The sequence below is a fragment of the Triturus cristatus genome, chromosome 6 (assembly GCF_964204655.1).
Source record: "Triturus cristatus chromosome 6, aTriCri1.1, whole genome shotgun sequence".
Classification (NCBI taxonomy): domain Eukaryota; kingdom Metazoa; phylum Chordata; class Amphibia; order Caudata; family Salamandridae; genus Triturus; species Triturus cristatus.
The window spans coordinates 1,923,599,513-1,923,624,062 of NC_140589.1; the positions used below are offsets into that span (position 1 = coordinate 1,923,599,513).

The 24,550-nt window shown below is 52.1% G+C and overlaps 1 protein-coding gene across 1 annotated transcript in view; it reads left to right on the plus strand.

Moving 5' to 3' along the window:
- Positions 1-5,959: 5,959 nt before the first annotated feature.
- Positions 5,960-24,550, plus strand: part of LOC146822487 (uncharacterized) — a 37,258-nt gene continuing 18,667 nt past the window's right edge. Inside the window, exon 1 of the mRNA XM_085613600.1 lies at positions 5,960-6,260. The gene's annotated coding sequence lies outside the window, so the exon portion shown is untranslated. The remainder of the gene's footprint in view (positions 6,261-24,550) is intronic.

Consider the following 24,550-nt stretch of genomic DNA (forward strand, 5'->3'; position numbering starts at 1 on the left):
GAGTGCGTTGCAGAGTCCGGGGTCAGGCGGAGGTAGTAATGAAGAGGGATTCTCCCTGAAGGCTCGCACAGAGGGAGCCTGTGAGGGAGTGCGTTGCAGAGTCCGGGGTCAGGCGGAGGTAGTAATGAAGAGGGATTCTCCCTGAAGGCTCGCACAGAGGGAGCCTGTACGGGAGCGCGTTGCAGAGTCCGGGGTCAGGTGGAGGTAGTAATGAAGAGGGATTCTCACTGAAGGATCGCTTGCCTGATACTCCCACCTCGGAAACCTCCTCTTCCCACAATTAGATGAAAAAAACACTTTTTGAGAGTGATAATATTTAGAAAGAGATTTGGAAAAAAGTGCGTTTTACTGGGCCTTGTAAGACTAAGAAGAGATAAAGGAGGGCCCTGAAACAGGCCTGCCCAGACATATATGCGACAAATCGAGCCCGCATTGGCCCACCCAAATGCACCCTTGGCCCGCCCAAATAAAAATTTCTGGTGCTGGTGCCTGGCTGTACTGCAGTCTAAGGGTGCAGCCAGGACAGGGGGGGCAAGCAGGGGGAGGGGTGGAGGGGAGAGCTGTGCTGCAGTCCGGGGGGGGGTGCATTCAGGGCAGGGGGTGCAAGCAGGGGGCCCGGGGATGAAGGGGAGGGCTGTACTGCAATCCGAGGGGTGCAGCAAGGACAGGGGGTGCAAGCAGGGGGGTGGAGGGGAGAGCTGTGCTGCATTCCGAGGGGTGCAGCCAGGACGGGGGGGCAAGCAGGGGGGTGGAGGGGAGAGCTGTACTGCAGTCTGAGGGGTGCAGCCAGGGCAGGATGGGGCAAGCATGGGGCACGGGCGGAGGTGGGAGCTGTCCTGCAGTCCGAGGGGTACAGAGAGGACAGGGGCGGGCAACCAGGGTGGCCGGGGGTGGATGGGAGGGCTGTACTACGGTCAGAGTGGTGTAGCCAGGAAAGGGGGGGCAAGCAGGGGGGAAGGGGGGAGAGCTGTGCTGCAGTCTGAGGGGTGCAGCTGGGACAGGGGAGGCAAGCGGGGGGGCAGTGGAGGGGAGAGCTGTGTGCAGTCCGTGGGGTGCAGTCAGGGCACGGGGGAAAGCAGGGGGAGGTAGAGGGGAGAGATGTCCTGCAGTCCGGGGGGGTGCATTCAGGACGGGGAGTGCAAGCAGGGAGGACAGGGGTGGAGGGGAGAGCTGTACTGCAGTCCGAGAGGTGCAGCCAGGACAGGGGGTGCAAGCAGGGGGGCACGGTGGAGGGGAGAGCTGTACTGCAGTCCGAGGGGTGCAGCAGGACAGGGGGCAAGCAGGGGGCGGGGTGGAGGCGAGGGCTGTGCTGCAGTCCGAGGGGTGCAGCTAGGGCAGGGGGTGTAAGCAGAAGGGGGGGATGAGCAGGGGGCCGGGGCGGGGGGAGAGCTGTGCAGCAGTCTGAGGGGTGCAGCCAGGGCAGGGGGGGCAAGCAGGGGGGAGGGAGGTTGAGGGGAGGGCTGTGCTGCAGTTCGAGTCGTGCAGCCAGGGCAGGGGGGAGAGGAGAGCTGTACTGCAGTCCGAGGGGTGCAGACAGGACAGGGGGTGCAAGCAGGGGGGCCGGGGTGGAGGGGAGAGCTGTACTGCAGTCCGAGGGGTGCAGGCAGGACAGGGGGTGCAAGCAGGGGGGCCGGGGTGGAGGGGAGAGCTGTACTCAGTCTGAGGTGTGCAGCCAGGGCAGGGGGGGGGGCAAGCAGGGGGGGCTGGGCGGGAGGGGAGAGCTGTGCTTCAGTCTGAGTGGTGCATCCAGGGCAGGGGTGCAAGCAACGGGGCGGGGTGGAGGGGAGAGCTGTACTGCAGTCTGAGGGGTGCAGCCAGGATGAGGGGGCAAGCAGGGGGGCTGGGCGGGAGGGGAGAGCTGTGCTGCAGTCTGAGTGGTGCATCCAGGGCAGGGGGGCAAGCAGGGGGCCCGGGGGGAGGGGAGAGCTGTACTGCAGTCTGAGGGGTGCAGCCAGGATCGGGGGCAAGCCGGGGGGCTGAGTGGAGGGGAGAGCTGTGCTGCAGTCTGAGGGGTGCAGTCAGGACAGGAGGGGCTAGCAGGGGGGTCGGGCAGAAGGGGAGAGCTGTGCTGTAGTCCGAGGGGTGCAGGCAGGGCATGGGGGCACGCAGGGGTGCCGGGGGTGGAGGGGAGAGCTGTACTGCAGTCCGAGGGGTGCAGCCAGGACAGGGCGGGGGCAAGCAAGGCAGCCGGGGGTGGAGGGGAAAGCTGTACTGCAGTCCGAGGGGTGCAGTCAGGACAGGGGGGCAAGCAGGGGGGCCGGGGTGGAGGGGAGAGCTGTACTGCAGTCTGAGGGGTGTGTCCAGGGCAGGGGGTGCAAGTAGGGGGGCCGGGGATGGAGGGGAGGGCTGTGCTGCAGTCCGAGGGGTGCAGCCAGGACAGGGGGGGCAAGCAGGGGGGTGGAAGGGAGAGCTGTACTCAGGACCGGTTCTAGCGGGTGGGCCGGGCAGGCCCACCCAAACATGAGCATGATCCACCCAAACAGGAGCCTTGGCCCTCGCAGTGAGGGCTTGAAGGCAGGCGCGCAAAGCACACGTCCTGTGTGTCAGCCCGGGCCGAGAGAGCTTCCCGGGCGCACACACACACTCAGACATTTTTTTAGATGATCGCAGCCGCACCTGAGTACTTCACAGGTCTTTAAAAGACTATTTACATGTTAATGAGGATTTGTTTATTTTTTCACCCCTTCATCTCCACATGGCGAAAGGCGACAAATCCTTTCTTTGACACTGGTAACCTTTGCGACTGTCCTGCTGTGTGGATATTTCTTTTTCTATGCAGCTCAGGAGGAAATAAGTTTATTTATTCCTATTCACCTTTCCTGACCCCTGCAGCTGCTTATCACATCAGGCTGTGACACAAAGTTTGACTCATGGAGTAGGTAAGAGAATGTGTTACTATTTGTTTTTCTTTTTAAAATCTGCACAGGTCCAGCAGGATGCATACTTAGTGAGTGCTTCATTTAAACAGTTTTTATCATTATCATGGCCGATGCAGGACAACAATAAGACAATACAAAATGCCCAGATAACACTAGTGATAAATGATCCTGCTGGAGAGCAATCATTTGTCTGTTAGTAGTTTTTAAATGGAGATGAACTGTATGTTATGTGACAGCTCAGTGGGTTACTGCCTTTGTCACAGAGATCCTTGTGTTACTTGCAGTTCAGAAGTTACAATCCTAACATAGGACAGTGACCAATGAACTGTCACCAAAGAGCTGCATACAAACTTTGCTTTCTTGTGTTGTGATATAGTTCGAACTTCTCCAGTCTTTCATTATTCTAATGTTGCTAAACTGAGTATGTTTGGACAGATATACATTTTTATCAGTAAAGCTGACCCCCATGGAATAAATACTCTTTAAATCCTAAGGTTGTGTTTCCCCAGACCAAACCCTCTTAAAATATCCGGCCCACCAGTATGGATGACATGTGATTCCTACACCTTGTAATCCTCATTGGCTTATGTGACATTCCCTGTAGACTGATTTACATACTTGTATGATTCATTGTCTCTGTATAATGTGTGCGTGGTGTAAAGTACTGACACACACTACACTGATATGAGTAGCGCTGTACAACAAATGAAATGCATATGAGAGAGGCGCTACGTAAAGATGAGGGGCACTGTTGGAGGGTGGCAGTGAGGGAATCTGAGGAGGAGGTAGTGGGCGGGGCTATGGAGCGATGAGGGGCACTGTTGGAGGTTGACAGTGAGGGAATCCGAGGAAGAGGTCATGGGGTGGAGGGGGGAGCTAGGGAGAGATGAGGGGCACTGCTGGAGGGTGGTAGTGAGGGAGTCTGAGGAGGAGGTCATGAGGGGAGGGGCTATGGAGCGATGAGGGGCACTTGTGGCGTGTGGCAGTGAGGGAATCCGAGGAGGAGGTCAATAGGGGGGCCATGGAGGGATGAGGGGCACTGGTGGAAGGTGGTAGTAAAGGTATTTACGGAGAAAGAGGTTATTGGTGCGGTGCCAAAAAAGACTTTTGCATCAGCGCTGAAGCCGGCCCGGTCATGGCCTTTCTGTTTTTGTTTATTTAATTAGCAGTCGGGTCATAAGGGATACTGTGGAACATACTTTAAAATGCGTGCTAAATATATTTACCGCAATATTCAATGTTTTAAGTTTGAAGGTGATTTTACTAATGTTTTACCAGGAAAAATGAAAGTGGAGCCCGATGGTGCCTGATATGGGTCTGGGGCCCAAGGTCAGCTGTGAGATAAGGTGCACTAGAGAGGAGTAGTGGATAATCAAGCCTGTTCGGGAGTGCGCTGCAGAGTCCGGGGTCAGGTGGAGGTAGTAATGAAGAGAGATTCTCCCTGAAGGCTCGCACAGAGGGAGCCTGTAAGGGAGTGCGTTGCAGAGTCCGGGGTCAGGTGGAGGTAGTAATGAAGAGAGATTCTCCCTGAAGGCTCGCACAGAGGGAGCCTGTAAGGGAGTGCGTTGCAGAGTCCGGGGTCAGGTGGAGGTAGTAATGAAGAGGGATTCTCCCTGAAGGCTCGCACGGAGGGAGCCTGTACGGGAGCGCGTTGCAGAGTCCGGGGTCAGGTGGAGGTAGTAATGAAGAGCGATTCTCCCTGAAGGATCGCTTGCCTGATACTCCCACCTCGGAAACCTCCTCTTCCCACAATTAGATGAAAAAAACACTTTTTGAGAGTGATAATATTTAGAAAGAGATTTGGAAAAAAGTGCTTTTTACTGGGCCTTGTAAGACTAAGAAGAGATAAAGGAGGGCCCTGAAACAGGCCTGCCCAGACATATATGCGACAAATCGAGCCCGCATTGGCCCACCCAAATGCACCCTTGGCCCGCCCAAATAAAAATTTCTGGTGCCGGTGCCTGGCTGTACTGCAGTCTAAGGGGTGCAGCCAGGACAGGGGGGGGCAAGCAGGGGGAGGGGTGGAGGGGAGAGCTGTGCTGCAGTCCGGGGGGGTGCATTCAGGGCAGGGGGTGCAAGCAGGGGGCCCGGGGATGAAGGGGAGGGCTGTACTGCAATCCGAGGGGTGCAGCAAGGACAGGGGGTGCAAGCAGGGGGGTGGAGGGGAGAGCTGTGCTGCATTCTGAGGGGTGCAGCCAGGACGGGGGGGGCAAGGAGGGGGGTGGAGGGGAGAGCTGTACTGCAGTCTGAGGGGTGCAGCCAGGGCAGGATGGGGCAAGCATGGGGCACGGGGCGGAGGTGGGAGCTGTCCTGCAGTCCGAGGGGTGCAGCAGGACAGGGAGTGAAAGCAAGGGGACGGGGGGAGAGCTGTACTGCAGTTCAGGCGCGCAACACCCATTGGACTCACAGGGGTTCAGCCCCCCCTCTCCCCCTCCCCCCCGTCGTGTGTGGCCCCCCGGATGAGACAGCTTCCCGGGCACACACAGCCGCACCCGAGCACTTCACAGGTCTTTAAAAGACCATTTGCATGTTAATGACGCCTCGCTGTTGTTTCACCCCTTCTAAGAGCCCCTGCAGCTCCACTCTGCCTATGGCGTAAAAGATTCAGCCCCCCCCCCGAAATTTTCTCTTAGCCCCCCCCCCCCCCCGCCCCCCCCCCCCGAAATGTGGCTCTAGTTGCGCCTCTGCTGCAGTCTAAGGGGTGCAGCCAGGGCGGGGGGGGGAGGGGGCAAGCAGGGGGGCAGTGGAAGGGGGAGCTGTACTGCAGTCCGAGAGGTGCAGCCAGGACGGGGGTGCAAGCAGGGGGGGGCGGGGGTGGAGGGGAGGACTGTGCTGCAGTCCGAGGGGTGCAGCCAGGACAGGGGGGCAAGCACAGGGTGTGGGGTGTGTTCAGGGCAGGAAGGCACTGCACACATCCCAACAGGAGGCTGCACCACAGACCACAAGGAGCGAGGTGGGGGGGGGGGGTCAGAGGGAGGAGCGGAGATGACTAGAGGAAGCATGAGGTGGGGGCTGGGGGGAGGGGAAGTTACTGAACACATGTTCTACAGGATGCTGCCAACCCCTTCCTGTCTCTTGAGAGGAGCTGCACTACAGAGCACGGGGGGCACATTTATTGTGTAATCAGGGAGACGAAAGGGCCCCGCCCCTTATCTCTCCGTCCTGAAACCTCTCACCATCTCTTCGGGTGGGGGTGCTTGGAGGGTGTCCTGGGACTCCCCCGTCTGAACACCCCCTCGGGATGAAGCACTTCTGACGTCACTGCTAATGACGGGGTGGGGGCGACTGCTTAAGCCCTGGATGGCAAACACAGACAGACGAGTTATTTTCAACCCAAACAAAGTGCTGTGTGAAGTGAGCGCGCCGTGTGATCTGCTGCAGGTGAGTTCTCTCTGTGGGTAGGCTGGAGCCGGGGATCTTACAGATTGAGGGGGTTTTCTTCCCTTTTTTTGTGTAATGTACTTAGTGTAATAAAAAGGGGGCGCTCCCAGAGGGTCTCAGGCCTGTGACCATTGAAACTGGGCTATATGGCTATAAATGCAACGGCTGTTCCGGTGCTGCTGCCGGTCCAATCCCTCTGCCTCATCCTTTCACTCTATCCCTCTCTCTACTGCCTTCTTGTTTCTCCTCTTCCTCCCGCTCACCTCTGCCGCCCCCTCTCTCCCTCTCTTCCTCTCCCCCAGTGCCTCCCTCTCTCCCCTCTGGGTCCCTCTCTCCCCTCTGCCACCCTCTCTCCTCTCTGCCCCGTCCCTTCCTCTGCCTCCATCTCTCTCCCCTCTGCCTCCATCTCTCTCCCCTCTGCCCCCCTCTGCCTCCTTCCTCTCCCCCCTCTGCCACCCTCTTTCCTCTCTGCCCCCCTCTCTACCCTCTGCCTCCATCTCTCTACCCTCTGCCTCCATCTCCCTACCCTCTGCCTCATCTCTCTCCCCTCTGCCTCCATCTCTCTCCCCTCTGCCTCCATCTCTCCCTCTCTCCCTCCCTCTCTCCCCTCTGCATCCCTCTCTCCCCTTTGCATCTCTCTCCCCCCTTTGCATCCCTCTCTCCCACGCCCCTCCTCTTTCTCTCTGTTCCCTCCACCTCCCCTTTATTTGTTCCATGTTTATCTTTCATCTCTACATACACTTTGGTCCTTGATTTTATCAGGTGCAATAACTATTGCACCTAAAAGAAGCCACTGGTGATCAGCCTTTGACCCCAGTAGGGCTGTCTCAGCCTCTCATCCTTGTGAAGTGGATATTAGAAGCTGTCATGACAAAGTATGGGGTGTGATGTCATCTTGCAGTGGATTTGATGTAATGTGAGACTTTCTTGTGGCCAGAATCACGGTGCGTACCTACCTGGGGGCATTTGCTTGAGGGGCTGGGCTGCTGCTGATCGGTCCTGTGTCCTGGGCGCCTTCCCTCCCGCTGCCGCTGCTGTTGGTGGTCGCTGCGGTTGCTGAGCGGAGGGAAGGACTACGCTTCCCACAATTACCGCCTGTGACACCGCCCCCTCACACTCCCACTTCCGCGCCCGGAGGCGCCAAATACGAACGGCTCCCTCCGCGTCGCGGGACGCGCGCGTTCAGCGCCGGGCTAAGCCCGGGCAAAGGGCGGGCCCTCTGTGGACCTCAGAGGCCAGAGGAGGCTGGGCTGGGCCACAGACCCTGGCTCCGTCTTAAAGATTTTAAAATCATTGTTAGTCTCGTATAGTTGTCATCAGAGTAAAGTGTCTGTGCTTGCTTATGTTTGCGATTTGTAGCGATTTGTGACATATAGGCAAGTTGGAACATGTCTAAGTCTAAGACCGACAAAATTGTATCCGGGCTAGGAGCCATGGACAACTACTTGGTTAAAAAGGTGAACCAAATTAATAATGAGCGTGGGGCCTCATTAGGTCGAGGAGATAACCCTGCTGCACACGAAGAGGTGCTTTACGAACCGCTGGTCCAGGCTGTAACTGATATTCTGGAGGGGGGTAATAGGGGAATTATCACAGCTGAAGCACAGGTTCATGCCGTTTCGAATGATGTCCTACCTGTAACAATTAATGAAATAGCTGAAGCAGAGCTATTACCTTCCCCTAGGCCAGTGAGACTATGTAGAAAGGCACAAATTAAACGTGGGGGGAAGAACAGCAAACAATAGAGCTATCAAAAGGCCATTCTGTCTGGAATAACGCTGTGACCATAACTGGTTGTAATGATTATATAAATGTGGTTGGTACAAATTTAGACACAAATATGGAGCAACTTGCCCTTTTAATTCACTCTTTAGAAGCAAAGATAGAGGAAAAAATTACTGAGCTGTTGAAACCCTTGATATCCAAAATAGATATAGTGGCACTAGAAGTTGAGAGATTGGGTGGGCTGCAAGCAACACACCTGGCCTCAGCAGCGGCAGGAAGATCTAAGGTGGTGGACAAGAGATCAGTTACTGAGGAGCAGGGAACTGACAAAGTAACTTCACAGCAAACTATCCGACCATCATCCGTATTTGTGCTAGCCCCACTTGAGTTTATCCCTCCAATCACTCAGAATAAAAAGGCCATAGTAGCCCCTGAAGGAATGCCAGCTCGTACGTATGTAAAGAATAATCGCCATGTTAACCTCCCTCCTGAGTGCGCTCCTTATGTGGCTGTTCTTATAAATGTTCCCCCCATTGAGCGTCATCCTCACCAGGCTTATGAGGAATCCCATGACTCACTAAAAAATAGAACCGTATCATGGCTGAATAAAAACTGTGGGTTTCCAGTCACATTTGCTGACCAAATATTGTCAACAAGGAGGGTGAACATCCAGGAAAGCAACAAACGGAGACTGTATTATTGTTAATTTTAAGCGTCCCCAACATGCTGCCACAGTTTTATTAAGAGCGGCATCTTTAGCTTATAATGTGAACAGTATAGGCGTACGCCCTCTTGGTTACTTCTATTCCCATTTGATTAAAGTCCCACCGAATTCTGGGTCACTTCGACCACTTACTCCCATTCAGCCACTGACCCCTAACGGAGCATACTTGTACAATGTTGGTAATCAGTGTGGGAAAGGGCTCGACATTGTAACGCAGAATAGATTTGATATTCTCTCAGGTCTAGAGTCATGCGATTGACGTGAGGAACTTGTGGGACAGGAAAATGGGAGTTTGGAGGAAGTGGGATGCGACAAGTTATTCTGGGCAAAAACGAGTCAGAATAATGTGATTTCATGGAACATTGCGGGTTTGGGCACCAAGATGGAGGATTGCAACTGGATCAGGTACAGTAAGCAGTACCAAATCATCTGCCTGCAGGAGACTTGGTCCATTGACTGTAACCACTTCCTCGAAGGGTACAAGGCTTATTATGTCCCGGCAATAGCGACTATTAGGGGCAGGCCCAAAGGGGGAATGGTTACATTCATCTCGGTCGCATTAACTTGTAAAGTACGCAGAGTCTTAGCAAGCAGTACTGGAATTGTTGGTCTAGTTTTAACGGGGGAAAACTGTATGGCCGGTGTGATTAATTCCTTAGGGAAGAGGCATGGAGTGAGATCCTCAATCCCTCTACTCTGCAGTGTAGCACTAGATTCTGGGCAGTGTTAAGGAAACCTTTTTTGGTCCAGGAGCCGGGTGACGGCTTAGAGTGCTATATATCTAAGGAGGATTGGGAAGCACACTATAAGAAATTGTTCTGTTGCCCGGTGGATGAGCCTCCTAGCTCTACGCTCTCTGTCAGTGGTGAAACAATTAGTTTCAACAGAGGTGAAGTTATTGAGGGCATCGTGGGTCTAACAGCTGGTAAAGCACCAGGGTCTGACGGGATCCCCCCGGACCTGTACAAGTCAGAGCCTAACTTCTGGGCACCCATACTAGAATCTGTTTTTAATGCTGCTGTGAAAGATGGGTGCCCGCAATCATGGGGTGTCTCTACAATTGTCCCGGTTTTTAAGAAGGGGGACAAAGGTAGTCCACATTGTTACAGACCCATTTCACTAATAGACTCTATGGTTAAAATTGTAGGAAGAATTTTATTGTTGCGACTCTGTCTGGGCAGAGGAAAAAAACATCATGTCTATTTCTCAGTATGGATTTTGTAGAGGTCGCTCTACAATAACTCAGTGCCTTAACCTCTTTTTAATATTAAGTAAGTATACTGTTGCACATAGGGGCACCATCCATCTCGCCTTCATGGATCTGTCTTCAGCTTTCGACTGTGTAAACAGGGGAAAGCTGTGGCAGTCGATGAGGGAGAAGGGGGTAGACAGTGGTGTGGTTGATTTCCTGGCTGGTTTACATAACAACACCAGAACTAACGTGAGATACTCTCAAGATCTGAGTGTAACAAATAATTTTAGTATTAGAAAGGGGGTTCGCCAGGGATGTATCCTGGCCCCCTTTCTTTTTAACTTCTATATCAACGAACTAGATAGCGTGCTACAGAATGTTCCGGCTGACTGTCCAAGAGTCGGTAGGCGGGGAATTCCTATACTTCTGTACGCAGATGATGCGGTCTTAATCTCGAGAACTGAGAAGGGACTTCAATCTCTCCTTGATGCTTTTAAATTGTTCATGACAGATAGAGATCTTTTGGTTAATAATTCCAAATCATTTGTCATGCAAGTAGGCCAGGAACCAAGGAGGACTTTTACATTTAAAATCGATGAAGCTATAATCCCCTTAACAAAAACGTTCTCCTATCTTGGGGTTCTCTTCGACACCAAACTTACCTGGGCCCCTCATCTCGCTAAAAAGAAAGGAGAACTCGTAAGGGTCAATGCTTCTATCTTTAATTTTGCTGCCAAATTGGGGAAAAAACCCACTTGTGCCATGTTAAAACTGTATAACGCAAAGTCCGTGGTAACTGCAATTTATGGTAGCGAAATTTGGGAGTATGTTGGTGGTGAGCAATTGCAGATTGCTGATAACTCTTTTTTGAAGCGTCTTTTATGTGTCCCTGCAGGCACGTCACACCTTGTCGTACACGAAGAGTTAGGGATGCAATATTTAAGTGACATGTTCTCTTTACGTCCCTTGACCTGCTGGATCAAATTATCTTTAAATCAGGATATACCACTAACGCAATTGTATTTAACTTATGGTTTTTATATGTTAACAATTGCAATGGTTTTAAGTAACTGAGCAATAAAGACTTCTTCTTCTTCTTCACTAACGCATTTGATTGTGAGGGATTTTCTGGGTCAGGACAAGGTAACGTGTACTCCCTGGATAAAATATCTGAAATCCAACTTTGCCAGGTTGAGCCGTCCAGAACTGTTTGAATACCCGAGTAAAATTGTAAAAGGGGATTTGGAGCTCGTCAAACGGGCCTTCCTCGTGGACAGGAGGACCCGGAGGGAAGGTGTGGAGCTCCAGAAACAAAGCGTGAGGAAATTTCCCTTGCTGAAAACTTGTGAAACTATAGAACCGTACCTGACTGGCTCATTGACTTCCCATGAAAAATTCTTACTGACGAGGTTTAGGTTAAATCTTTTCCATCATCTGTTTATCAGACCAAAAACGGATATTTTTAATAAACTGGCAGCACCCTGCGGCTGCGACGGAAAGTCTCCGCAGGATATGCTGCATTTTATATTTTTATGCAAGTTATATGAATTCCCACGTAAGCGCTATCTGGTAACTCTTTTAAAAAAACTTGATTTTAAACAAATCAGACCGGCACTATTGTACTTACAACTTTTGCATAGTGACAGTATCCTCCAAATGAAGGAATTTTTAAAATTAACTGTTAAATAGAGAAATTGTCTGGACCTATAACGATTCACTGCGTATTTTGCACTATTTATGTCTTCATCTTCAGTAATGTCTTTATCTTGGGGAAGAATGTATAGTTATTCATTTTTCGGCACTTTACCTGAAATGTGTTTATTCGTGTTTCTTGTGTGATAAATATTTTATAATGTATATGTACTTTTATGGTTTGTAAATGAACCGAAAGAAAGTATGTATTGATTGATTGATGTAATGTGATGTTTATTTAACACACTTTTTTTTAACAATAATCTGTTATTTTCGTGCTCAAGTGTTAGATTGTCTGCGGTTGTGGGTTCACATGACAGGGGTATTGTGCCTGGGGGTCCATGCATGTGCTCTCGTCCAGTGAGTACATGTGGTGTAAGTGTAATGTTTCCCTCTGGATGGAATCCAGGCATCGAGGTGGAAGGGTGGGTATGGGGGGGTGGAATCCAGGCATCGAGGTGGAAGGGTGGGTATGGGGGGTGGAATCCATTTGTCGGTGTTTATTTATTTTTTAATGACTGTGATGTGTTTGTGCTGCTTTCATAACTCTTTAAGATCTGTTTTTTCTCAAAGTTTAAATTGCAGCGTCTGTAAGAAGACGCACAGCACTGTATTTCAGTGTTTACTCTGCATGTTTATATCGCATTTGCAGCACCAAACACACAAGAATGGGAGAAAGAGAAGGAGGTGGAGCTGAGGGTGAGTTGTGGGGGCCATGCAAGTGTCAGGGTGGACTATAGTGGAAATGTAGAATCATTCTTGAAACCTTCAAACCTCTCCCTGTATTGAGGTCTGTGAGTTGTACAGAAAGAGCTCGAGAAGCTGTCAATAAAGAGGTGAGTAGAGCCCCTCAAACCTCTCCCAGTATTGAGGTCTGTGAGTTGTACAGAAAGAGCTTGAGAAGCTGCCAATAAAGAGGTGAGTAGAGCCCTTCAAACCTCTCCCTGTATTGCGGTCTGTGAGTTGTACAGAAAGAGCTCGAGAAGCTGTCAATAAAGAGGTGAGTAGAGCCCTTGCCATAAACTGTCACCTGCAGGTTACACCATCCAGTCCCACTGAGAGAGGTCAGGAAGTCCAGTGCCTGCTGGGGTGGTCTGTGGATAACATCAGGTTACACAGTCCAGTCCCACTGAGAGGTCAGACGTCCAGTGCCTGCTGGGGTGGTCTGTGGATAACATCAGGTTACAAAGTCCAGTCCCACTGAGAGAGGTCAGGAAGTCCAGTGCCTGCTGGGGTGGTCTGTGGATAACATCAGGTTACACCGTCCAGTCCCACTGAGAGAGGTCAGGAAGTCCAGTGCCTGCTGGGGTGGTCTGTGGATAACATCAGGTTACACAGTCCAGTCCCACTGAGAGAGGTCAGAAGTCCAGTGCCTGCTGGGTTTGTCTGTGGATAACATCAAGTTGCACAGCCCAGTCACACTGAGAGAGGTCAGGAAGTCCAGTGCCTGCTGGGGTGGTCTGTGGATAATATCAGGTTACACCGTCCAGTCCCACTGAGAGAGGTCAGAAGTCCAGTGCCTGCTGGGGTGGTCTGTGGATAACATGCAGGTCACTCGTTCTAAAGCCAGTAAGGCAGCTTGGTTGGTATATGCACCTGCTGAACATGTGCATGGGGGAGTCTGGCTGAAATCCTATTCCTGAATTTGCTTTACCGAACAAACAAACATATACAATTTTAGGTACATGGACAGTTCACCCACAGCCACATGACGTGAGGCTACCTTCCCTATTTTCAGCTCAGGGAGTGAGAGAAGCATGTGAAGGGTTCCGGGCATCAGTGGGTGACAGAGCCATCAGGTCTCAATCACTGCTGGGGCATCAGCTCTTACAGTGGGGGTCGTGCCCGATGGTGCCAACGCACTACACCGAGGTGTTCTGAACGACCCCTGAATCACTGCAACAGAACAGCTGGAGTGAACAAGTCAACATTCACAGCCACTTCTATTTCATTATTTCATTATTCAAAACATCAGGGTGCAATGAATCACTTAAAAAAACTATTTTTTTCTCAAATGCAGGACTTTAAGCCTGAGCAGGACAATGTGGCTGAAAGTGAAAGGAACACTGTGAGGATTTGGGGGTACTGTATGATATGGCGGGGGGCCTTACCGTGCAGTACACTCACGAAGACCGTCTTGGGTCCAGTCAGACTCATTCTCTTAACCTCAAGCCCAGCCGTGGGTAGCTGTGGCTGCGAGCACTAATGCTTAGCAAAGGAACTATGGGCCATATGTACGAACTTCAGCTTCTGCAACTCTCACAACTTGCGAGTCACAAAATCTGATGTACAACAGTGCCTCAGACACTGCCTCATTAATATTCATGAGGCAGGTTGCAATTTACGAACTGTGCACAATGGTTGGCACTCATTGGGATGGTGGCCTGCTGAGGTCATCAGACTAGCATGTCTGTGACAGCTTTTTAAATAAGCAAAAGACATACAATTGATGGACGAAATGCAGAACAAATCAAAATATTCACCCCCAGTCAAGAGATCTGGGTTAAATCCATCATTCTTTTGCTCGCCATGCCACCCCAGTTTAGACCTGGCCATATGCAAATCAGTCTTGACCCTGTGCCTCATGGGAACAGTCCAGACCGATCTGCCAAGCCAGGTCCTCCCTGGACCGGAAACAAGCATCCCTAGGACCTTTTGACTGGGGGAGAATGTTTTGAATTGTTCTGCATTCCGTCCATCATTTGTTTGCTGTATCACTTTTTGCCCTAAGTGGGATGGGTATGGCCAGACGTGGGTGCCTTGCTCACTGTGCCACTGGATTCCGGCTAGCCTGGTTGAAGAAGGGTGACATACCCTGAAACTGGTACCAGGATGCTTGTTTCCAGTCCAGGGAGGACCTGGCCTGGCATTTCGGTCTGGACTGTACTCATGGGGCACAGGGTCAAGACTGATTTGCATATGGCTGGGTCCAAACTGGGGTGGCGTAGTGGGCAAAAAAACGATGGATTTAACCCAGATCTTTTGACTGGGGAAGAATGTTTGCATTGTCAGCATTCCGTCCATCTTTTGAACCTTGTATGGAAGATTTTCAAGAGATGATTTGCAATAATGTCAGGAGCAGGTTGCATAACGAATGGGGGACATGGATCAAACGGGGAGCTTGATTTGGTAGAATTCATTAGCTCTTTTACTTGTTCCTTCTTGACAGGGGCATATTCAGTGAGCACGTTGTTCTCTGTAGAAGGGGAAACCGAACTACTTTCCTTTGACTCAGATTTGATGTTAGAGGAGAATCTACTGTAAATCCGTTCAACTTTGTTTTGGAAAAAGATAGCTTGCGTTTTGCAAAAGGACTGGCTACTTCCTGTTACATTGTTACAAGAAACGTTGACGAGCTTATTGACGGTCTGAAACAGTTCCTTCACTGAATTCTTTGCTTGATTCAATTTTCTGGGTATAATATTGGGATTTTTCTTCTTCTAACAGGATCTTATATTCTGCTATGCATTGTGTTAGAAATGGGATTTCTGGTTGGCTAGGGCTTGCGCCAAAGCCAGGCAGAAACCACCACTCTAGTCAGGGCTGGGGAGTTACACGCCAAAGATAACCCCTGCTCACCCCCTTGGTAGCTTGGCACGAGCAGTCAGGCTTATCCCGGAGGCAATGTGTAAAGCGTTTGCGCGCGCACTCAGCAACAACACCCAAGGCCCACCACTAAAGAAACTCCACACAAGATATTATATAAAAATAGCCTTTGTATTATACCAAAAAATATTAGATAATATTCACACAATTTACACTGTGCCAACTGGCACTGGGCAGAATTTACAGGGGACTATTTACACAAGACAGGGCCACATGGACCACTGTCAGATTTAGCACAAATCACCAAATGTAAATGTAGAAAGGTAGAACAAATAATAAATGTAGCGCACAACCAGTAACCACTGGTAACAGGTAAGTACACCCTCCACAATCCTAAAACACCTTAGGTACACATCACGCAGGGGACCATGAACTCACTAGCATAATCTCTACTAGCAAAAACAATCTCTTAGGCATTAAACAGTTTAGGAATGAAAATGAGCATAAAGACAAGGCGCAGGCGCAAAATTACACCTGTAAGAACAACCCGGTACCCTAGGTGAGGGTACACCACAGCAAAACTGTCCCCAGGCCATCTTGGCCTCTCAGGGCCTCAAACGCCCTTTGTCCAGCAGAGTCAGGGCAAGGCTGCGCAGGCTGCACAAGTCAAGAGCAACTGAGCACAACCTACATGTTGCAGCTTCCCACTAAGTGCTGGGCAGCTGGGGAAATGCTTGGGCACCACTGTGCCTTTCTAAATCATATCACACACGTTGGAGCCTCTCTGGGCTCTTAAAGAAATGAGGGGGCCAGACGCTGGAGCCTCACAGGGCTCTTCAAACCATGTGCCTTGTAGAAGCCTTCTAGGCTCTTTAACCAATGTGCCCCGCTGGAGCGTACTAGCGCTCTAAAACAAAGATTGGTCCTTCGTTGGAGCCTCACTCGGGCTCTGGCCAACAATGCGGCCCGCGTTGGAGCCTCGCAGGCTCTAAACAACAATGCGGCCCGCGTTGGAGCCTCACAGGCTCTAAACAACAATGCGGCCCGCGTTGGAACCTCACAGGCTCTAAACAATAATGCGCCCCACGTTGGAGCCTTTGGGGCTCTAAAACAAATATGCCCCCAAAAGCGTGGGAGCCTCGTGGGCTCTCAACCAACTGTGCCCCGTCGTTGGAGTGACCTACTCGGGGCTCTGGACAAAGAATCTGCCCCCGTAATGTTGGAGCGTCAGGCGCTCTTGCACAATGCTGCCCCCACTCACCGTGACTTTGGCGGCTGCTCCGTTCACGGTGGGAGGCTCTCTGCTCCCCTCCGGCCTTTCTCTTCGCCGTCAGGGCTTCGCTTCAGGCAGGGACGGCTGGCATGGAGCACGCGCTGCTCCAACGTCTCCGGTGGCCCCGCCTGGGCCTGCAGCGCTTCCCGGAACCTTCTCCTATGCCGCGCTGGGATTGGGCGGTCCGCTCAACTTCCGGGTGGCCCGCCCCCAACCAGGCAGTCTCGGACAGTCCCGCCTGACTTCCTGTAACCGCAGGCCGCGGTGGTGATTTTCAGGCAGCAATGCGGGGTGGGCACCCGCTCGTAGGATCGTTCGTAGGATTCAATTACAAAGGGGCAGCCATAACGCGGGGTGGGCACCCGCTTGTGGCAGAATTAAGAATGTGGCGAAAACGCATTGTCCAGCACACAGATGCAGGGTGGGCACCTGCTGGATGAAATAGCAATTTCGGGGGAATCCTCTACGCCGGGGATTCCCGGTTCCCCATGAGCAGTTCAGAGCTGCTGTTTCACAACGAGGGCGCTTTGCAGCAAGCCAAAAATAAAGTGCTCCTCGGCCAGGGAAGACACAGCGCTCCTCCCAGGCAAGGCCCAGGAACAAAGTCTTCTAGGAGGCAGGGGGGGCAAGGGCTGGGCCCAGGGGCCAGCTCACAGGGCCCTCCAGGCAGGGAGGCAGTCCCCAGTGGTGGTCTCTCCTGGCGCCCAGCAGCAGCAGCAGGCCCCCCTCAAAGTAGGATCAGAAGAAGAACATTTTACATGGGGTCACAGCCCCTATTTATACACAGGTTTCCTTTGTTTCAAGGTGCAGGGAAGGGGCAAACCAGTTACAACGGGTTCCTGAGCACTTTGTTTTGCTCAGCCCCTCTCCCTATTCAGAGAACAGGCCAGGGTCATCAGTCGCACCACAGGGGGCGGAGCCAGCATTGTGTGGGGAAAGCCCAGCCCTATTCAGGTCCTAGGTGTACTCCTCCCACCCATCTGGCTGCTGATCTCCCCATTTACCACTGGGTGACTCATCCTGACTCTGGGGATTCCCTAGCCCGTCACCTGACCTCAGCCAGCCAATCATGCATCAGGCAGTCACTGCACATTTATGCCAGCGTCTAGAAGTGGCACTTCCACACTAGCTACATGGACACCGCACACATCATCGCGCAGTATTTAATCACACGAGTCCGCACATACCAAACTCGCACCTGCACACCCCACGCATCAGGAACTACCAGGGGCACATACATTCCCCCATGCATTCCTATGGGAGGGCAGGCCAGCCTCACTACACGCACGCACTTTACCCTGGGACACAGTGGTAAAGTGCACAGAAGCCAAAAATCACTAACACAAGTCACAATACAAAGCAAAAAGTTTCAGGGGTGAACCTGCCAGAAGGGCCAAGTCCAACACATTGTTTATATTTGTGTTTCTCTAAGTCATTATAGTCTTTTCTCAACTTCCGCTCCTTTCTCCTGCAATGTTGTTTTTGGTTCCTAAGTTTGTCAGAAAGCCATGGCGCCAAAGGATTACTTCTTAGATGTGCAGCTACTTTAACACGGGCCAGAGTCAAAAGTGTGAGGCTCAGCCAATTGGAGTGGGTAAAAGGTAATTGATCGAAGTCTCTACTCCAGTTGGGCTGAGACTCGGAATAAAGCTGATTAAAATAGTCAGATTGAATTTTGTCCCAAGCCCGATGTGTTTGAGAGGTGCGCGCGCTGTGGCCAAGCACCCTCCGTGAGCAACCTTTATATCAAATATTACCCCGTTATGATCAGACTGAGTCAGCGGTAGAATGTCTGTTTTGGTTAAAAAGGAGTTGTTTGTAAAGGTGCCATCTAGTGTGTGTCCTGCAAGGTGGGTTGGGCCTTCCACCCTTTGGGTGAGGCCAGAACAGGACATGATGTCACTCAAAGCGTCCGTATTCTTCTCCACGTGCACCTCCGAGTGAAAATTAAAGTCCACTTAGAAGGTTTAATCTGATGAATGTAAACACTTTTCCAAAAGGGCGGAAACATCCTGTAAAAAAATGTTTCTAGGTCTGGGTGGATGATAAATGAACAGACCAATGCCTAACTGGGTTCTCGACAAGTCACTATTAAAGGAAAGTGCTTTGACTCCAAGGACAGAACTGGTTGTAAAAGTGCCGGCACGTTGCCTCGATAAATGACAGCGAATCTGCCCGTCCTCTTTGGAGTTCTAGCTAGTCTGTAGAGCGGCCCCGCCCCCTCCTCTCCCATTCGCTCCCTGCCACCCGCCTCCCAGCTGCTCCTCCCTCCCTCCACCCCTTCTTAATGCAGGACACTGCACGGCCGCACTGGAGGCAAACCCGTCTGCGCCTGTCCACGCCAGGACCGCCCGCGCCAGAACCCCTTGACCCCGCGCAGCCCATCGCACCATACCCAGCCTCAGCTACGACGCCGACTCCCTCCACACTCTCAACACCGGCCGAGACCAACGCTGCAACCAGGCTGCCCCGAAACACACCCATGTACCCTTCTCCTGCCACAGCTGCAGCTTCACCTGCGACAGAACCAGCAAACCATCAATGACCAGACCCAACCACCTCTGCTGCATACTCCTCAACACCCGCTCCGCACGCAGACATGCCATCGAGCTCTGGGACCTGCTCGACGCCACTGCCCCGGACGTAGCCTTCCTGACCGAGACGTGGTGGAACGACTCCTCTGCTCCAGACATCGCCATTGCCATCCCAGACGGCTACAAGATCTCCCGCAGGGACCGCACCAACGGCATCGGAGGAGGTATTGGCATCGTCCACAAGTCCACCCTCAAGGCCACCACCCACGCAGACGACACCCTCCACGCCGCCAAACACCTGCACTTCCGGATCCACACCGACCCCAACACCACCCTCAGAGGAACGCTCGTCTACAGACCCCCCGGACCCCGGGCCCAGTTCAGCGACTCCATCGCCGACCTCGCCAGCACCCACGCACTCGCCTCCACGGACTACATCCTCCTCGGGGACCTGAACTTCCACCTCGAGAACAACATCGACGCCAACTCCACCACGCTAATTAGCTGATCGGCAACCTCGCCAACCTCGGCCTCAGACAGCTCATCACTGCACCCACCCACACCGCCGGCCACACGCTGGACACTGTCTTCTCCACAAGCACCCACGTCACCTTCAACCACACCACCGAACCCCACTGGACTGACCACCGCTGCATTCACTTCACCTTCAAAAAACCAACCATGTACCACCGCACCCAACAGCTGCCTCGCCGCGGCTGGAGCAAAGTCACCGAAGACCAGCTGCTCACCACCCTTTCCCAGAACCCTCCCACCGACCCCACCAACCCAGACTCCGCAGCCCGCAACCTCAGACAGTGGATCGACGACTGTGCCAACACCCTCGCCCCACTGAAGAAACCCCCAACAGCAACGCCAGCAAGAGAGCCACCTGGTTTACCGACGAGCTCCTGGCCTCCATGCGCGCATGCCGGAAACTGGAGAAGAAATGGCTCCACGAACGCACACCGGACAACCACGCAGCCCACAAGGATGCCACCCGCAGACACCACCACCTCATCAGATCAGCCAAGAGGTCCTCCTTCAAAGACCGCCTGGATAACAACGCACACGACAGCAAAGAGCTCTTCCGCATTGTTAAAGAACTATCCAACCCCAGCACCAACACCAACGGCATCCCGCCCTCACAGGAACTGTGCGACTCACTGGCCATCTTCTTCCACCATAAGATCACTGACATCCACAACAGTTTCAACACCACGACCGACCCGACCACGCCAGACTCCACCCCTCCTCCGAACACCAACAACGCCAACTGCCTTACCTCCTGGTCCAACGTCAGCGACGACGAGACACGCAAGGTCATGAACTCCATCCACTCAGGATCTCCGACAGACCCGTGCCCACACCACATATTCAACAAGGCCGACGCAGCCATCGCCCCCCAACTACGGAAGGTCATCAACATCTCCTTCGAAACAGCGACATTCCCGGAAAGCTGAAAGCACGCCAAAATCAACGCCCTCCTCAAGAAGCCCAAGGCGGACCCCAAGGACCTCAAGAACTTCCGGCCCATCTGCCTACTCCCGTTCCCGGCAAAGGTAATCGAGAAAATCGTCAACATGCAACTGACCCACCACCTCGAAGACAACAACATACTGGACCCATCCCAATCCGGATTCAGACGAAACCACAGCACCGAGACTGCCCTCATCACCGCCACAGATGACATCAGGCGCCAATTAGACAACGGCGAAACATCAGCCCTCATCCTCCTAGACCTCTCGGCCGCCTTCGACACGGTCTGCCATCGCACTCTAAAAACACGCCTCCAAGAAGCCGGTATCCAAGAGAAGGCCCTCGACTGGACCACATCCTTCCTCTCCGGCAGATCCCAGTGCGTCCGCCTCCCACCCTTCAGATCCAAATCCACCGACATCATCTGCGGCGTCCCCCAGGGCTCCTCCCTCAGCCCTACGCTGTTCAACATCTACATGGCCCCCCTCGCACAAGTGGCCCGCCACCACAACCTCAACATCATCTCCTACGCCGACGACACTCAGCTCATCCTCTCCCTCACCAATGACCCGTGCACCGCCAAAACCAACATCCACAACGGAATGAAGGCCATCGCCAACTGGATGAGGAGCAGCCGGTTGAAACTGAACTCGGACAAGACGGAGGTCTTCATCCTCGGACCCAACCCCTCGGCCTGGGACGACTCCTGGTGGCCGACCACTCTCGGGACAGCACCGACACCCACCGACCACGCACGCAATGTAGGATTCATCCTCAACTCCTCCCTCTCCATGTCCAAACAGGTCAACGCCGTCTCCTCCTCCTGCTTCAACACCCTCCGCACGCTTCGCAGGATCTACAAGTGGATCCTGACCGAAACACGAAGAACGGTGACACAGGCCCTCGTCAGCAGCAGGCTGGACTACGGCAACGCACTCTATGCCGGAATCCCAGCCAAACACCTACAACGACTACAGCGCATCCAAAATGCCTCCGCCCGACTGATCGTCAACGTCCCCCGGCGCAGCCACATCACCCCCCACCTGACAAACCTACACTGGCTCCCCGTCGACAAGAGGATCACCTTCAAACTCATCACCCACGCACACAAAGCACTCCACGACACCGGACCCGCCTACCTGAACAGCAGACTCAGCTTCCACACCCCCACCCGCCAGCTCCGCTCCGCCAGCCTCGCACTCGCCGCCGTCCCCCGCATCCAACGAACATCCTCCGGTGGCAGATCCTTCTCCTACCTCGCCGCCAAGACCTGGAACACCCTACCTACCCAGCTACGGCAGACCGAAGACTCACTCGCCTTCAGAAGACTCCTCAAGACCTGGCTGTTCGAGAAGTGGCGCAACTCCTTCCCCCCTCTCAGCGCCTTGAGACCCTCACGGGTAAGTAACGCGCTCTACAAATATCTTGATTGATTGATTGATTGATTGAAGTGCAGGCAGTTCTGTAGGAAATTGCGGATAGCGGAACACAGCCTAGTGTAGACAAATAGCTGCATGGCAGTGATGTTGCCACCGGCAACCATAGTCGCTGATGTTATAAATTGACCACCAGGAAACACATCCTCCATTTTTGTCATATCCGTGTCTTTAAGGGTCTTTAGTGTACCGGGTTCGCCAGTAACAGAGAGTTCTGTATGGTATAGTAGCGGCATACTGGGCGCATATGGTGGCAGTTTCTGTGCCTGTTTTCCTAGCTCTTGCCAGGCTTTGGCTGTAGTTTGCACAATGTTGAACTCCCCTTTCTCAAATATTGTGTGTTTATTTACTATCATGGCTTTAAGCGGTATCGGGTGTACAGCGCCTGCCTCCACCGCTACATGGGGAATGTAAGCCGGGTCCTGCTGCCAGTAATAGGCGTAATGCGCCTGCGCACAAAGATAGTATAGATGAAAATTGGGCGTTGTGAACCCACCAGTCATAAGGAAGCGTAAGTGTTTCCCAGTTAAGCCGAGGTTTTTTTGCCTCCCCATGCCAGCGTAATTAAGAGAGAGCGGAGCGTATTAAAAAAGTGTTGTGTTAAATGGACAGGGATATTTCAAAATAAATACAGAAAGCGCAGAAGAATAACCATCTTCATTAGCGCTATGCAACTTAATCCAACGATTTACTTGTCCTTCAAGGTGCGTGATAGCCGTGCCATAATTGGATTGTATGACAACCTGCGGATCTCTATGGAGCCATATTCCCAAGTATTTCACAGTGTCAGTACACCACGCCAGGAAATAATCCAGATCGATTTGTTGCATGCTGTCCATGAGAGGCAAGATGACAGATTTAGACCAATTGATTCCCAGTCCTGAGAACCATTCAAACCGGATATATTCCCTAATGAGTTGCACCAGATGTGTAGTGGGGTCACAAACATACAACACCATGTCGTCGGCATACATAGAGACAGCCAGAGGGCGTTGGAGAAATCGTAATGCAGCCTGAGCGTAGCGCTGCCTCAGGATACAGGCTAGCATTTCACGTATAAGTGCAAATAGCAAGGGCGATAATGGACACCCTTGCCGTGTGCCACGCTGTATACAAAATTCCTCCGACAACTGACCATTAACCCTCACACGCGCAATGGGATTTGTGTAAAGCAATTTAATCCATTTGGTAAAAATAAATGGCACGCCCATACGGTGCAAAATTGCAAACATATATGTCTATGAGATAGAATCAAACGCTTTTGCAGTGTCAAGGAGCACTGCAACCTGCAGGGTGGGCTCAAGTACATGCATTACAGCAAAGAGTGTTTGCAACTTATGGGACGTAGAGCGAGTTGGGACAAACACAGATTGATCGGGAAGTACCATAACTGGAAGGAGTAGCTTCAACCTAGTTGGCTATACCTTCGCTAGAATCTTTACATCTGTATTTATTAATGATAAGGGTCGATAAGAATCACACCTGTCCGGAGGTTTCTCAGGTTTTAACAATGTGACCACAAGCCCTCTCTCTCGCAAGGTCGGTGGCAGACACTGAGTCTCGTATGCTTCCACATATAACTGGAGGAGACAAGGAGCTAGTATATCTATATATTCCTTATAAAATTCTGCTGGTAGCCTATCGTTACCAGCCGATTTCCCATTAGGCAGCACAGTGATGGCCTCCCGTATTTCGTCTAGAGTAATAGGATACATTAGAAGCTCTTGTTGTCCATGAGAGAGCCATACCAACGCTATATCATCAAGATATTGTATGAGTTCTGCCTCATCTGCAGCTTGTTGATTGGCATACACCGTAGCATATTAATTTGCAAATGTTTTGTATATTGGGTGTGTCATAATGCATTGTATCATCTGCAATGATTGCTTTAACTAGACAGGCCTTGTCTCGAGACTCCATTATGCGGCTGGTCAGTGCTCTACACGGCCTGCCACCTTCCCCATAGTACCAAGCTTTGCTCCGCCGTGACATATGTCGTATCTCCTGATCAGCTACATCATTATATTCTGTGATTTTAGTTTTAATGAGTGCCAGTGTGGCGGGATCTGCCGTGACATCATACCTACACTCGAGGTCACACAACTCTCGTTCTAGCGCAGCCATAGTGCCGCGTAACGATTTCAGAACCCCGGCCGGGAGACTGATACAGGCCCCCCGAATGGTCACTTTAAAAGCTTCCCAAAGCGTCTCCACAGTCTGAACAGACCCGGTGTTATGTGAGAAATAGTCAGAGATAGCTTCAGGAATCCCTTCGCAAAATACCTGGTCTAGTAAGGAGGACGACTGCAGTCGCCATTGAAATTGGGAGGGGATATAAGATGGTAATGTCATGCTGAGAATTACAGGGGAGTGATCTGATAGCGTCCGAGGTAGATGCCTAATCTGTACTGTCCATGTATTGACATCCTGTGGGACTAGCCAGTAGTCTATGTGGGACCACGCTTGAGTGACAGGTACCTTCTCGAGAGCTCGGGTGTCGCAGTTACCAAATATCTGTAAGCCCCAGTGTAAGTAGTCCGTCGTGAACTGACGCAGCAGCCTTCTTGACAGAGGGGTCAGCTGTAGATAACCTATCCATTGCAGAGTCTAGAACAGCATTAAAATCTCCCCCGCATATAAGAGTTGAGGGAGGCAGGTTATAAAGCTTACCCCATAACGTATCATAAAATGC